Genomic DNA, 15,514 nt, shown 5'->3' with positions numbered 1-15,514 from the left:
GGAGCGGGAGGCTCGTTTAGCGTCTGCACCCCGGGCGCGAACCCCTGGCTTCCCGAGCCCTGTGCTGTTCCCGTGGACTCGAAGAGCAGAGATTACGAGGTGCTTGGGGAGGGGATCGCTCAAGGAGCCAGGAGCATCCCTCCCCCTGATCTTGGGGGCGGGGGACGGTGTGTGTGAGTGTGTGTGTGTGTGTGTGTGTGTGTGTGTGTGTGCGTGCGCGCGTGTGTATGTGATTTTTTTCTCTTCTCAGGTTCTCCCCGCCCCCGCACCTGCAACTTGTTTGGTTCCTTCTCCGCCGTGGTGCGTGCGGTTCTAACATCAAAGTTTTTCTGTCTCTCCGGAAGAATCTCTTCGGTTTAATCCGTCCTCACCACCTCCCTCCGCCCGCTCGCGGCTCGGCCCGGCCTCCTCGCCGTGCCGCGGAGCGGAGAGCGGGTGAGCAGCGCGGTGGCAGGAGCGCGGACTGGAGTGATCGGGCGGAGCGGAAAGGCGAGGAGCTGCAGCTGGCGGGGGGTGCTCCGTGCGGAACCCCCGGCCGGCCGAAAGAGCTGGGTGCAGGGACCACCGAAGAGGAGCCTTCCGGGAAGCTGGTGCCCGAGACAGGATTTCAATCACCATCCCGCCTGTGCGTCTCTGGCTCTTTGGCCCGTCTGATTAACTAGCGGAACGAAGCGCTTGGCACGAGCGCTCTGCGGGACCCAGCCTCCTGGCTCGTCCGGATCTGTGCCCGCTGCTGCGGAAGGAGCCAAGGGGAGGACGCCTGCGGCTGCTTACTGGAGTCTGGAGGTAGGCAGGGGGGTGGGATCGAATCTGCAGCTTGCCGGGATTCCAAACGGGTGTCTGGTTTCCTTGGAGCAGAGACCTCTCTGTCCCCACTACCCCCTCTCCGGATCCCCTTCGCACCCTCTCCTTTTTGGATTCAGGCTCACGGGAAACCAGATTTCCAGCACCCTCAAGGTGGAACTGCCTTCCACCGCGCACTGCCCTAGTACCTTGCTCTGTAGATCTGATCGTGTTGGGGAGAGCTTCCCTGGGAAGTTGTTAGCTTGCAGATTCTAAGAAGGTCCAACTTGATTTAATTCAGTTTCTTAAAGGATGTGTTTCCTTGTGGACAAGAATTATGGGAAATAAATGTCAGTGTCAAATACAACTGCAATAGCAGCTCATCCATCACCTTCATTTCCCCCCCAAAAGTTTTCCTCATGCAAGTTTTAGTAATGCCGAGATGCCCTCCTTGAAGACTTGGCAGCTTTTATTGTATGTACAATGCACTTCTTTCTTAAAGTGCAAGATATCAATGACATTGTAGCCCCCCCCCCCATTTATCCTGGCCGTGTAACAAAGCACTGAGAGTGTAGAGAATAGAACACTTTGGCAATCTGTAGGAATAATACAGAAAAAAATAGTGTTTCTAGCCTTTTATGAACATTTTATTCAACTAACTGATCATTTTTAGTCAAAAAGGGTAATTTTGGGGTAAAATTGAACTAATATCTTATGTGCAATCAACCTGGTAATATAATGCATATAGTATGTAATTGATCCCTACAGTTGCATTGTTAGTTAATGACAGCACTTGCATAAGATGACAGAAACAGTTCTTGATTTGGGGCAAATGATATTTTTGGACTATGGGAAATACTTTTTGAAATCAATATAAAATTTTTGTGGCAAGAATACAGATGCAGAGATGAAAACAGAAAGGCAAGTTTAACTTTTAGAGGGTAGTTTATTGAAAATCTGTGCTTGGGATTTCATATCTACATATGATAATCAGTGAAATAAATGAACCAGTTAGTATTCTAGGCTTGCAGTACTTGGCTCTGTGGAAAGTCTCTGTATCATTTCATTTCCAGTATCATTTATGGAAATAGAATAATTTGAATGGGTTTATTCATTCTCTCATATATGTGTGCTGTCGATATAAAGATGTTTTATAAAGCTGAGAAAGAGAAGGTCCAAGATGTGGCCTCATCAAGCATTACCATCTCTCCACTGCAAAATATTCTTCGTAAAATCTGCAACTAGTGGAATCTAGAACTTCTTAATTTCCTACCTCTCCATCTGTATATTCACCCTTCTCCAATATTCTTTTAGCCCTTCAACTTGTAGCTTCATCTGTGGACCTTATGCTCCTTTATGCAATCACTATTGCCACTCATGTATTCTTCCTCAGAAGGCAGTTCCAAGTTGGTATCGCCTCATAATGAAATGAGTCAGTACTTAAACAGTAAATTTTATGTAACTTTTTTTTCTTTTGGGAGATAAGGAATGTGCCCAGGCAAACTGCTAAGCAATCTAGGTTTGGTTGTTCAGTGGGGTAGTTAGGTACATAAGAGAATAATAGAGTACATAGTGGAGATAGCAATATGAAGTTAAGAGGATACTTCAGGAGAAATGGGGCACTATGAAAGAGAAGAAATAAATGGAAGCTTGAGTTGTGCATGTTCGAAGAAGATGAGAAGTCTCCAGTAGAAATTAGTTTTATCCTAGATTTGCATGAGCAATTAATATCTCAAAGAACAGTCTTTGCTTGAAAAATGCTATAAAACGACTCAAACCCCCTGTCTCTCACCAAAGTAAACAGCTCTCACTTGTAATTACTGACTTTCAAATAAACTACTCAGACATAGGACAAAAACAGCTTTTCTCTAATTTCAGTGCATCAGAAAGCATTAGGATTAAGATTGAGACTTATGATTCTTAAGCAGGAGAAATTCCTTCAAGAGAATCCAGTTAATTGCATGTTTAACTTTATGGGTAATTCCAGTTCTCCCAGTGAAAGTATTTAACCAGTGAAAAATACAGGCTTTAGTGTTAATGGATTTGTTATTGATGGGGGCATCATATAAGGATGTTAATATAAAAACTTTCTATGGTATTTATCTTTGTGAATTCACCAATTTTCTATTATTAGTGCCATTATATTTTCAGAATTGCCCTCTTTGGATTTAGTTATTCTTAAATATCATAGTTCTATCCATTTTATATTTAAAACTCTGGTTTGTAACAATTTAATATTAAACTAGGAGACACTGATATTGAGGTTATAAAAACATTTCATTATTATTAAGATCGTATATTAAAAGAAAAATCAGTATGCTGATGGCTTTGATTAGAAGACAGCTTTTAGGAAACATTTCTCATTGGAAGGAGGACAATTTTTTAAATGCTAATCATTTTAATCCACACACTTATTTATATTTTTCTTAGAAATGCAAAATAATTCATGTCATTTACATAAAATGACACAAAGATAAATAAACATAAAATTTCTACACTTATTTTTTCTACTATTCTTCATTTCCGTGAGTGAAAACTTCACAAAGGTGACATTAAAGTGAAATAAATGATTGATCAAATTCTAATCCTATATGCAATGATAAGATTTGTCATTTTAATAATTTGTTTTTGGCAAGTGACATTTCCATGCAGTTTTTAATTTTCTTCATTCTTTCCAGTCAAAGGAGGTTGGATATTTATTGTCATGGTCTTCAAAAAGTGTGAATTAATTGATATTTTGGTATTAGAGTTGTGCTCCCCTTTTATTATAATATTGCCTTGCTTAGTACTACTTATACAGAGCACTTTTTTTCCTATAGTATGATGGCATCTACTGTCTTTCTGTCACTTAAGTCATTTTCATAAAAGAGTACAGTTTTATAGAAAAGAACATGTTTTTGTTTATTAACAACAACACTTTATTCAAGCATCCCATTTTGGGGTATTCCATATTTGGAGTAGCTCTTTGCTCCCTTTATTTCCCAAATTAAACTATTTCTCATAAAGCAAAACACTACTCAACTGGATAGTTCTATGTTATACTATACTAAAATTATATTTCATGTTATACTATGTGCATATTATACTATGTACATTTTTGTTTTTTACATGCAATATGCATGTTTTAGTAAAATATGACTTCTGAAGTAAAACATGACTTAGTGTGAAGCAATTACATGCATGAATTGAGTATTGTTTTTTGTTGAAACTTCTGAAACCTCTTTAGATATTTGATTGATGCCATCCTAAGAAGTGGAACACCTGAGAAAGAAATCACAAAAGTAGTTTAATCCTAGAAGTGTAAATGTAAATTAGGAAAAATTTGTTAGGGTTATTTATTTATTCGTTTGTTTGTCGGTCGGTTGGTTGGTTGCTTGGTTTTTTTGGCCACCATTGTCTGTCATCACAAGTTATTTCTGGCTCTGCACTCAGGGTTCACTGATGGCAGGCATGACAGACCACGTGGGTTTGGGGCATCAAACCTGGGTTGACAGCATGCAAGGCAAGAGCCCTGAAACTGTACTATCTCTCTGCCCTCTCTCATTGTGCTAGTTTTATATTAACTCCAATCATGTAGCCTTTAATTGATATATCTGTAGTACAATATTATACCAGATTCTGGCATCTATTAAAGATTTTCTGTACAATTATGATATCACTGAGCAAAAAGGTTCATAAAATTATGTACAATTTTGTTAGATTTTCTAGAAGCTTTTTTTTTCATCACATAACTCCTGTCCCCATTGGATGAGTGTGGCCCACATGGTGGCACTATTGTGATGAATAAAATTTTGCATAATTTTACCTTGCAAATCTTTACATCTTTACCAATGGAAACATTAAAGTTTATAAATGTAATAAAATTTAGAATATTTACAAAAACTAATATTCTAGTTACATCATTCAGGGTCTATTATTGCAAAGTTATTTTTTAAAAATAATTACACTGTATCCAATAGAGATTCTAGAAGCTTAATTTTTCCCCTCTCTTTTAATAAAAATTGCATCCTCTCTCCAGCATATCTCTTAAAGTGCTACCACACATGCTCATTTATATCCATCTCTCTCTATATGCATTATATTGTGTATATGTTTATATGCATTTATTATCTTGCTCTTTCATTACTTTTCATTTTTCCTTTGCCTCCCTCCCTCCCTCCCTCCCGCCCTTCCTTCCTTCCTCCCTCCCGCCCTTCCTTCCTTCCTTCCTTCCTTCCTTCCTTCCTTCCTTCCTTCCTTCCTTCCTTCCTTCCTTCCTTCCTTCCTTCCGTCCTTCCTTCCTTCCTTCCTCTTTTTTCCTTTCTCTTCTTTTATCCCTCTTATTTCCTTTCATCCTTTCTTTTTCTTTCTTTCTGTCTTCACTAATTACAATGTTGTTCTTGTTTCTGTTATGTGTTCCTAAAATCAAAATGAGTCCTCTCCTACAATTATCACTTGATTTTGCATGAGAAGAACCCTTAAAAGGTCACATTTTAGAAGTGGATGTAGAAGACCAATCCTGGCACTTATTTCCAGCTTGGATTTTCCAGTTCCTTACGGCGGGGGGGCGGGGGGAGAAGTCCTAGAAGTTAGCCTCAGAAGTCAATAGTGTATGTATTTGAGGCCAGTTTATCTTCGGGATTAAATTCAACCTTGTCAGTCTCTGCCACTTTGTATCTCATGACTTGAGTCTAAGAACTTATCTAAAAATTTTCAGTACACATAAGAGACAGGAGCTTGAGTATTAAACTTTAGTCAAGAATACAGGAAAATTATCATTTATATATCTAGGGACCAGTACGTAAAATGTAAGGACTGAAGACACATCAGAATAGTAGACTATGAATTCAGTCCTCTGCCTTTTATGTTTTACATTGGAAAGTTTTATGAGTGGTCTCAGATAGAAGATAGAATCATGGCACAAAGAATAAATCCAAGTGGCAAGAGAAATCAGTGCACAGGTTCCAGTTGATAAATGTTGGGAAGTAGACAGAGGCAATCTGTCTGCCTTTTCTTGAAGAATTTTTTCCAGAAAATTTGAGACATTGTTTTATAAGACTCAACTAAAAGACTCCTGACTAAAAAAGTAATTGTTATTTTTACTTAGTTCTTAAATCTGTAACATAATTCTCTTGCAAGAATTATATTGCATTGGTTATGTATAATGCAAACTGACTGTTGTTAGTAAACCACATAATTTATATAAAAACATTCATACTGAAATGCTTCTGGACTACATCCTACAACTGCATAAAATAGAGTAAAACAGATATATTGGCTTCTGTTTTAAAGATGAATAAAACATTAGAAATGATTTACGTGATGCTGTATTTTCTAACTTTTCTACAATTTTCAGATTTGAATACCTCACTTAAATGCTCACTAATTTTTTTAGTTTGGAATTTCCTTCAGAATTGAAGGAAAAGGAAGTGTAATTCTGCCTTCACTTAAATATTTAACTGTGAAGGATGTAAAAGGAGCTTTTCAAAATTATTTTCTAATACATTGTTTTAAATACATTTCTTTTTCTAATACAATTCAAACAATGAGTAAATCATGTATTTACACATATATGATCAAATCAGAATTATCTCATCAATTCACTGAATATTTTATTATAGTTTCTGTACTTACTATTTTTCACTCAGATATCCTTTCCCATTGTACCAAGGTCAAGATTTTCTGAATAATTAATCAGCAAAATCAGCAATTCAATCCAATTGTGTGATTCAAAATTCCTTTGTAAAAACATTTTTAATAGAATAATAATCCACTAAGCATAAATTAAAATATATAATATACTAGGTCTTATACTTTTATTGCTAAAACACATAAATCAAATGATAGTCAACTCCTTATTTATACTATATAGATTTAATAGTTTCAATATACATGAAGAGGTACAGTGGTATTCAACAGTGTGAATTAATATTTCAATTATTTAATAGATCTACCACTTAAAAATAATTTTGTAAGGGTAACACTAGATTATTCAAGGCAATCTTTAGGTAATGCATTATACATTAAATTAACATCTCCAAAAATACTCTTTTAAATACGCTTATAAATATTAAAAATTTTAATTGTTAAAGGATCTTTAGCTACAAAAATGTATGTATAAAGATGAGCTGATGTCAGTATTTGCATTATACTTTATACAGTTTAATTTTTTAAGTGCACTGTTGAATTATGAAAATACAATTAAAATAGTATTTTTAATTTCTATATTAAATTATACATTAGCTTTGACCTTGCAATGAATTTAGAAACTTAATACTCTGTGTATCCTCCTCTACTTTTTTTTTAAGAAATGTTGTACTGGTTTATTTAAAATGTTCTGCTTAATTTTTACATTGCAAATATTGAAATGTGATACTCCAAATAGTTGTTTTCTCTTTGTCTTGTCTCTGTCTCTCTGTCTCTGTCTCTGTCCCTGTCTTCTCTCTTTCTCTCTCTCTCTCACTCTCTCTCTCTCTCTCTCTCTCTCTCTCTCTCTCGTGGGAGATCTCTGTGCTTAGGAGTCACTTCTGGTGGTGCTCAGGGAACCACTTGGTATGTTGGGGATCAAACCCTGGTAGGCTGCACATAAGGCACACATGCCTTACCTGCTGTACTATTTCTATGGCCCCTATTTTCTTTCTTCTAGGCTAGTGAAAAATATCAATGAATAAGTATAAAATCGGGTAATTAAAATTTAACAGATTTATCAGTTTAGAAACAGGTTTACAGGTATTAAGCATTTCTTGCACTTCGATTAACTACAATAAAAAAAAGAAATTCAGTTTGAAAAGCAACCTGTATTTTTCTGGAATTGTATTTATTCTGCATTGTTATACTTGTTGGACATAATCTGAAATGAAAGCACAGTTATTAAAAATAATTGTATTTTGTGTGCAATCTCTTTCCTGATTTAATTATAATTGCATTTAGAGGAGTTACATGCCTTTTTCTTTTTCTTTTTTTTTTTTCTGAACAAAACAGTGGCCTTCAGGCTCCTTTACTACTCAGAAGCATTGATTAGAAGTTAGAGTTAAAATTAACTTAAAACTTTAAATGAAAAACAAAGTCTTAGAATTGTTGCAAGTTCTAAAAGCAGATCATTATGGAAGAGAGATTTGTCCTGCAGGTTATGTCTTCAGTCTCAAATATGCAGTCAAGGAAATACCCCCCCTACTATTCTCAACTGAAGTTTTATTATCAGAACTTTTGCAATTTAAATGATCACTCTTAGATAATTAAAAAAAAAAAAGAACAGAGAGAAAAGCACAGGGAAATTACTAGATAATTTCCTCACTAATACAATCTGAACTAAATTCCATTTATCTGAATATGCACGTATTAATTGTTAGAGCATGTAAGTATAGTGATTGATTTCCCTGCCATGAAACTCTCTTGATATGTCAGTGGGACATCTGATGATCAGATTATGCTCACATTTAAAAGTCTACAGAAGTAGCTCATCTGCTTTTTTGAAGTTTGTTGAAATAAAGACACAAGTCCATTATTGAACTTGACTAAATATGCTACTTTTACTTTAGCATCTTCTATTACTTGGAGTAATTGTAGTGATTATACATTTTTGACAGAATTATTATTATTGGTATGAGTGTTCTGTAGTAAAAATGATCTAGGTAATACTATCTTTTGATCTATAACCAACAAGTAGAATCAACTTTTCTAACCCATATGTAATGATTAATATGAAATAGTCCAAGATGCTACACATTCTAACTTTTAAAGCAAAAAAACTATAGAAAAGGAAATTTAGACACAAGACTTTTGTGGAATATATTCCAAGTCATTCCTTCTTACAAACTGGCAATTTATTTCCAAGATTATCTCCTCTTTGCAATTTCTCATAAATGCAATACTACTATTCTGCATTCTCACCTGTTTTCTCACAGGAACTTCATTAGCTACAAGCTATAAATTTTCAAATTACTTCTGTCCACAACGCCATCAATAAGGTACTATCCTGTGATATAGGTCACTCTGTTCGCAGGCTCTGATAGCAATTTTCTGGTTGACTCCTATGTAATATTTTATTGCATACAACTTCCTTCTAGGGACAAATTTTGTATCACTCAAAATGTTACTTTTATCCAATTTCAGGATAACATATCCCAAGAGAAAAAAACTGTAAACATACAGAAATATATATACCCTCTATTATATCTTTGAAAGGCATCAAGTATAGTTTCCTATACTTTGTTAACCGTGCTTTGGATTTTAGTAAAAAGTGACTGCTCTTTTGACTCACAAATATACAGTGAATGTTGTTATGCCAATATTTTTACCACATAATTGTTTCTTCTAATGCATGGGAATTCACTAATCTAATTTTGTAAGTTGGTATCAAGTTGAATTTGAACTAATGATGTATATTTTGTCAGTGTTAAGTAATTTTGAAAAATAACTTTGTGGGGCTGGAGCAATAGCACAGCGGGTAGGGCATTTGCCTTGTATTTGGACGACCCGGGTTTGATCCCCAGCATCCCATATTGTCCCCTGAGCACTGCCAGGAGTAACTCCTGAGTGCAGAGCCAGAAGTAACCCCTGAGCATCGCTGGTTGTGACCCAAAAAGCCAAAAAAAAAAAAACACCAAAAAAACCCAAAATAAAACAAACAAAAAACTTTGTGTCAGTAGTTTCAATTTAAAGAATTTCAAAATTTCCTGCTTCTTTAAACTAAGAAAAGTTCAGGAATAGGGCAGTAACTTTGTTTAGGTAATGATGGACTGAAAGAGAGAAGAGATTACAGACTAGTTTACCTACACAGGGCTTCTGAGTAAATTAAATATTTTCAGGCTGGTGAGTAAGTTATTATCACTTTAAGTGTTGATATCTATCCCTGTTTTAATGTAGCACTGTTTTTTATATTCAAATATTTCAAATATTTCATATGTATATTATATGTATTATAAACACCTTTAGTTAGCCTGCACGAGCAAATTGATGAGCAATGGGATGACAGTGATACAGACTTTTCTGGTTATAAAATACTTGGGTTATTATAGGTACCGTATCAAGGAATGATACTGGAAGTGGATTTGTGGCTTAAAGCACTTGCGTAGTTACATGAAGCTATGTGTTTAAAACTCAGTACCACGTAGGTAAGCTGCACATACCGAGGTGATATTGAGAAAAAAGATAAAGAATAAGAAAGGAATTAATTTACATCTTCAGTAACTTATTTTCCTATTCTATAGTTATTTAATACATGTGGTGTATGTGTGTAGGTGTGTTTGTATGTTTCTGCAAATTTAAACTAGGACCTCAATCATATGATTCATTTTATAACATTACATAGATTCTATATATGTTATATGTATATTATATGACTTATTTCACTTATTGCTACTTTTTTTTTCTTTTTTTTTCTTTTTTTTATATTGCTACTTTTTACAATTTGGCATTTTAAAATTTTGATAGTGTATTTGAATATATTGTTTGAATATCTATGTAAAATACATAAATATTTTTTATCATTTCGGTCTTATAGCTTTTAGAGGAATATTTCCATTGTCCGAACCCAGTTTTGATTCCTCTGCCCTCTCAGAGAGCCCGGCAAGCTACCAAGAGTATCTCGCCCGCATGGCAGAGCCTGGCAAGCTACCCGTGGCATATTCAATATGCCAAAAACAGTAACAACAAGTCTTACAATGGAGACATTAGTGGTGCCCACTCGAGCAAATCGATGAGCAACGGGATGACAGTGACAGTGACAGTGACAGTCTGAATTCTTGACTTTATCTTTTATTTTTAAATTTATTTTTAATTTAGTTACATCTATAATTTAATTACAATTTAAATTATAATTTAATTATATACAAATTATATTGTACATTATATATTATATTGTATATTAAATATATACAAATTATAATTTAAAAAATTATAATGTAAATTGCTTATAGGGATCTGACATTTTAAATGGTTTTCCAAATAATTAGCCAATTATATAATAATCCTCATTGAGTAATTTAATTTTCTGTTATTTTTATTTGGTGTCTTTTTCTGTTGATCACATCTATTTTGTAAAAGTTTGGTTTGGTGCCATACCTGGCAGTGCTCAGGGTTTACTTCTGCTCTGGGCTCAGGGATCATTCCTGGTGGGCATGTGACACCATAGGCACATAGGGATCATACACATGTTGGCCACATGTAAGGCACGCGCTGTACTTGTCATACCTGTCACTGAGACCCAAGTTTAATCTTATCTATTAACAAGTAATATGTCAACAAATATTCTTGATTATCAAACTAAATATAAATGAAGTACAATTTCTTTATATCTCATTAACATTTGATTTAAAATATATAATTCCCATACAGTTATTAGAAACAATGTGAATTTTCAATTATTTAACAGTAACTGAGATGCACATAGTCAAGTAACCAAACCACCATAGCAAAAATAATGTTTCCAAACTTTTAAGATCAGTGTAAGTTATCATTTCTCCAAATATTATTCTAATTCATACCATAGATGCTACAAGTTTTATGTATTCTTTTTCAAGAAGAGTTTTAAAAATTATTTGCTATAGGCCATATCTGTAATGGAAGATATTATTAGTATGAAAGTGTCTAATGAAAATGTTTTTAAGTTTTGTGTTATCATCCATGCATTTTAAACAGTAGAATAAATTCCTTCTATTAAGTATTGGGATACTTACTTAGCGTTTCTTCCTATAAGACAGGCTATTTTTATGCTTTACTGTGTCACTGAGAGTGCTGCTGTAAAACTGATGCATGTATCTGAAAAAAAAATGGGTCTTTCTATTGCTCACTAGTTTTAGATAAGTCTAGAAAAAATATACATCCCTATTTTAAGTAACGACTGTTGTTGGACTGAGTTTACTACATACTTCTTAACAGAGCTTCAAATTTGAAACAAGGTTTGGATAATTTTGAAAAAAATTGTGTTTTAATTGTAATAAGGGATTACTTCTGATTCTGTTCTCAGGGCTTTTTCCTGACTTTGTGTTCAGCATTCATTTCTGGTGCCCTCAAGGGGTGCTAGATATGAAACCTTTGTGGGCCATGTGCAAGGCTAGTGCCTTACCTGTTTTTTGTATCTCTCTGTGCCACCCACCTTCATAAATTTTCTTCTTCATTTTTTATTTCTGAAACCTATTAAAATATAAATATATTAGAGACCCTGATGTGATTTATGTCAATAATAGTTAAATTTTGCATTAGCAGTTGTTCGTCAAATAATGTATTTCTTCTCTTCTGCTTTAAATTAATGGAGTTAGGACTTTACAAGGGAGATTTAAGAAAACTAAAATAATTTGTTTTGTCAACTAATTCAAGATACATAACTGCATACCAGAAAAGTAGGAGGATAAAGAGGGATAATAGTTACCATTATTAAAAATATTGTTCTAGGTTCATATATTTTTTCGTAAATCTTTTAGGTATAAGGCAAATGGTGCATTATTATTTAATATAGAGTATACTTATTTTTAAGTTGAATGTTTGAAATGAATGATTGTGATTCACACATGATAAGATGTGTATATATTCCTAAATATAAAAATGGGAAATATTCTAAATATGCTTTTTTTTTTCTGATTCTGCATCTAACAGGCTTAAGTAACCTGATGAGAAAATTTAGATGACTAGGAACCAAGAGGGTAGCCAAAAGATGATTACAGAATCATAAACTCCCCTCAAAAGTTTTAAATAATTGAGCTATGAATAATCTTTACTTGGAGCTCATAGTAGAAAGTAATGTGTTAAAGATTTAGACTTCTGTTTTTTCGTTTTCTGTTTTTTTTTTTTTTTGGTGGTAGTGGTGGTTTTGGAGTTTCGGGGGTGAAAATTCCCAGTGGTAGTCCCAGACCATGTAGTCCATAGTTCCTTAACCACAGTATCATCTCTCTGGCACAGGTCAGGATTTCTGAAGCAAAAGGAAACCACTAAGGGATTCTATAATTCTGGGGAGAAAAAACACTGTGAAGTGACAGCTTGAGAGCATCACTTTATCATTATTTAGTAATGAAATTTACATGGTGATTTTAGTGTGTCAAGTATGAATATTTAGATTCAATGGAATCATATGGGGTTCATGGTGGTTTATAAAATCAACGCTGAAAAAATTGTAAGTGGATTAGAGTCATATTGATTTTAACAGAATGTATGTGTACTGAGAAATGTATCATTAGCTGCTTTCATCATTCCATGAATGAAAGAATATGCACAAACCTTGGTGGCATAGTGGATTACTTTACTTAGGGCAGACTATATATTGTGTAGCCTATTGAGACCACTATTGTACATGTGGTCTTTCCTTGACCATAACATCATTAAGTAATATACATCAATGCATTTGATTGCATAGACATGGATAGGAAGATTTGGATTGAAACTCCAAGATTTCTGACTTTATTTAAAATATGTTTTTGTCTTTGGTACCATTCTGCTATTTAGCTTAAATGAGTTTGAATGAGATGTTGGTTTGACAGATGTTGGTTTCAGAAGTTAAACAAAGACCCTTGTGTATGTCGCTCACTTAGAGTCAGACTATACTTTGAAATTTTTAGGTCAGTCCTCTAACTTCACTATTATAGGAGTAATAAGGAATGTTTTTTAGAACATATGGTTTTTTAAAATAGGACTACATGCAACATTAATTCATATGACTATATATAGCTGTCTGACTTTTGTTATTTATGATGTATAAGTTATGTTTAGTTTTTACCAAAAACATTTTTCCAGAAACATTTTGATAGAAATAAAACTAAAAAAATTAAAGTGAAGGGTTTGGATTCAGTGTTAAGTTTTGACTTTTCTTATGTTATTTAGTCTTAGATAAGTCTTTTAAAATTTTTGAATTTCAGTTCCAAATGAAAAAAAAGTGTATTCTTTAAATAATGTCAAAATGTTATTTTGACATTATTTGATTAAAAATTGCATTTTTAAATCAAAATTAAAAAATTGCAAAAAGTATATTCTTTAAATAATGTCAAAATGTTATTTTGACATTATTTGATTAAAAAATTGCACTTTTGGGGTTGGAGTGAGAGCACAGCAGGTAGGGCATTTGCTTTGTACAAGGCCAACCTGGGTTCAATTCCCAGCATCCCACATGGTCCCCTGAACACCTCCAGAAGTAATTCCTGAGTGCATGAGCCAGGAGTAATCCCTGTGCATTGCTGGGTGTGACCCCCCCAAAAAATTGCACTTTAATAATATCAATATGTTTTGAAAATTTGCATGATCTCTGTAAGTACAGTTCTACTTCTTTTAATTAATATTTCATATCAAACTTAGGTGCATTAGCCAAATGCATAAATGTTCCACTGAGAGGCCAGTATAACAGAAATCTAACAAGTTGTTTAGTCTGAGGGTTGCTGCCACCTATAAACATTAAACAGTTTATTAGAAATTTTGATGACATGTAAGTTTAACTGAAGGTATAATTGACTTGTCTGTGAGCACTGTCAAAATAAAGGTCTAATCACATCATTCAGTAGGTTGACTGCTGGATTCTGAACAGTACTTTTTAAGCTCTTAAGTAAATACAATAGAAGTCTTAGTCCTTCATTTGAATAGCTTTAGGATTTGAAATAGATTGCTTTATTTAATGAAAGCTTCAGCAACTTGAAATGACTTGTACTTATCCTTTACCATCTACCAAAAACGCTATTTCCCCAGCTTTAACACCATTTGTAACTGAGATTGGAAGTTAAAGTGAGATAAAAACCAGTGAGTCAAAGCCAAGCTAAGTCATTATAATAGCTTTTCCCCCCTTTTCTCAGCTGACATGTGAAAAATCACATGGAACCTAAGGGTATAAAACCTGTATCACAGTGAATAATGAATGATTTAGTTCCAATTAAGAAGTTTCCTTTTAAAAAGAACAAGTGCAATGGTCCTCTTATGAATAAATTAAGATTAGTTTGAAAACATCATCTTGTTAAACAAATTTGAACTACTTTTTCCTTATTTTGGGTGCTCCCTTGATATTGATGTTTTGACCTTCCAGCTTTTAATTTAGTGCTTGCAACTTCCCCATGATGTGAAGTCAGCCATGAAATCTCCCAGTGATAAGTGCGAGCTAGGATTTTGTTTGTTTACTTTTGGTCTTAATAGTCCAGCGGTAGTGCTAGACTTTTTTCAGAGTAAGTTGGGTAATATTTGAAGAACAAATTTTATTTTGCCTACTATTTGAATGTTGTTTATTTCCTCATTATTATAGCTTAAGTATTTTTACAGAATTGTTTCTTCTTCATGTACATTATGGATGTCTATTTTTAAAATCAAACTTTTACAAATCAATGATTTCTCAGAACAATTCTACACATGAATGGTGAGATTGTTTATAGTTTAAACTGCTATTTTTATTGCACAAATTATTTACTTTATATATGTGCTTGAGTATAGGCATACTATTCAAATGAAGATAGCTTAATTAAAATTATGGAAAATTCTCATAGCTATTAATCTTAAATATACTCTATTTTGGACAGCATATATCTAGCCTAAATATTAATGATAATAAATAATACATTTATACATAAAATGTTTTTTATTTCATGATTGATTCCAGCAAAGGACATATAAAAACCTGAACAGTAAATGTTAATAATATTTAATTATACTATACTGATTGCTTCTTTTCCTTATATCATGATATATATGATAATTATATCACCATATATATTTAATGTGTCATACTTATATATATAAAATATTTATTAAGAAGTTGTGAAGCTATTAAGGCAGTTTATTTCCCTATATACAG

General features: G+C 33.8%; 1 protein-coding gene across 1 annotated transcript in view; it reads left to right on the top strand.

Moving 5' to 3' along the window:
• The first annotated feature begins 668 nt into the window (after window positions 1–668).
• Window positions 669–15,514, top strand: part of PCDH15 (protocadherin related 15) — a 1,456,321-nt gene continuing 1,441,475 nt past the window's right edge. The window contains exon 1 of the mRNA XM_055118856.1: window positions 669–786. The gene's annotated coding sequence lies outside the window, so the exon portion shown is untranslated. The remainder of the gene's footprint in view (window positions 787–15,514) is intronic.

This window comes from Sorex araneus, chromosome 11 (assembly GCF_027595985.1).
Source record: "Sorex araneus isolate mSorAra2 chromosome 11, mSorAra2.pri, whole genome shotgun sequence".
Taxonomy (NCBI): domain Eukaryota; kingdom Metazoa; phylum Chordata; class Mammalia; order Eulipotyphla; family Soricidae; genus Sorex; species Sorex araneus.
The sequence above is the reverse complement of the archived record's forward strand: the minus strand, read 5'-3'. Positions and strand labels throughout refer to the sequence as shown.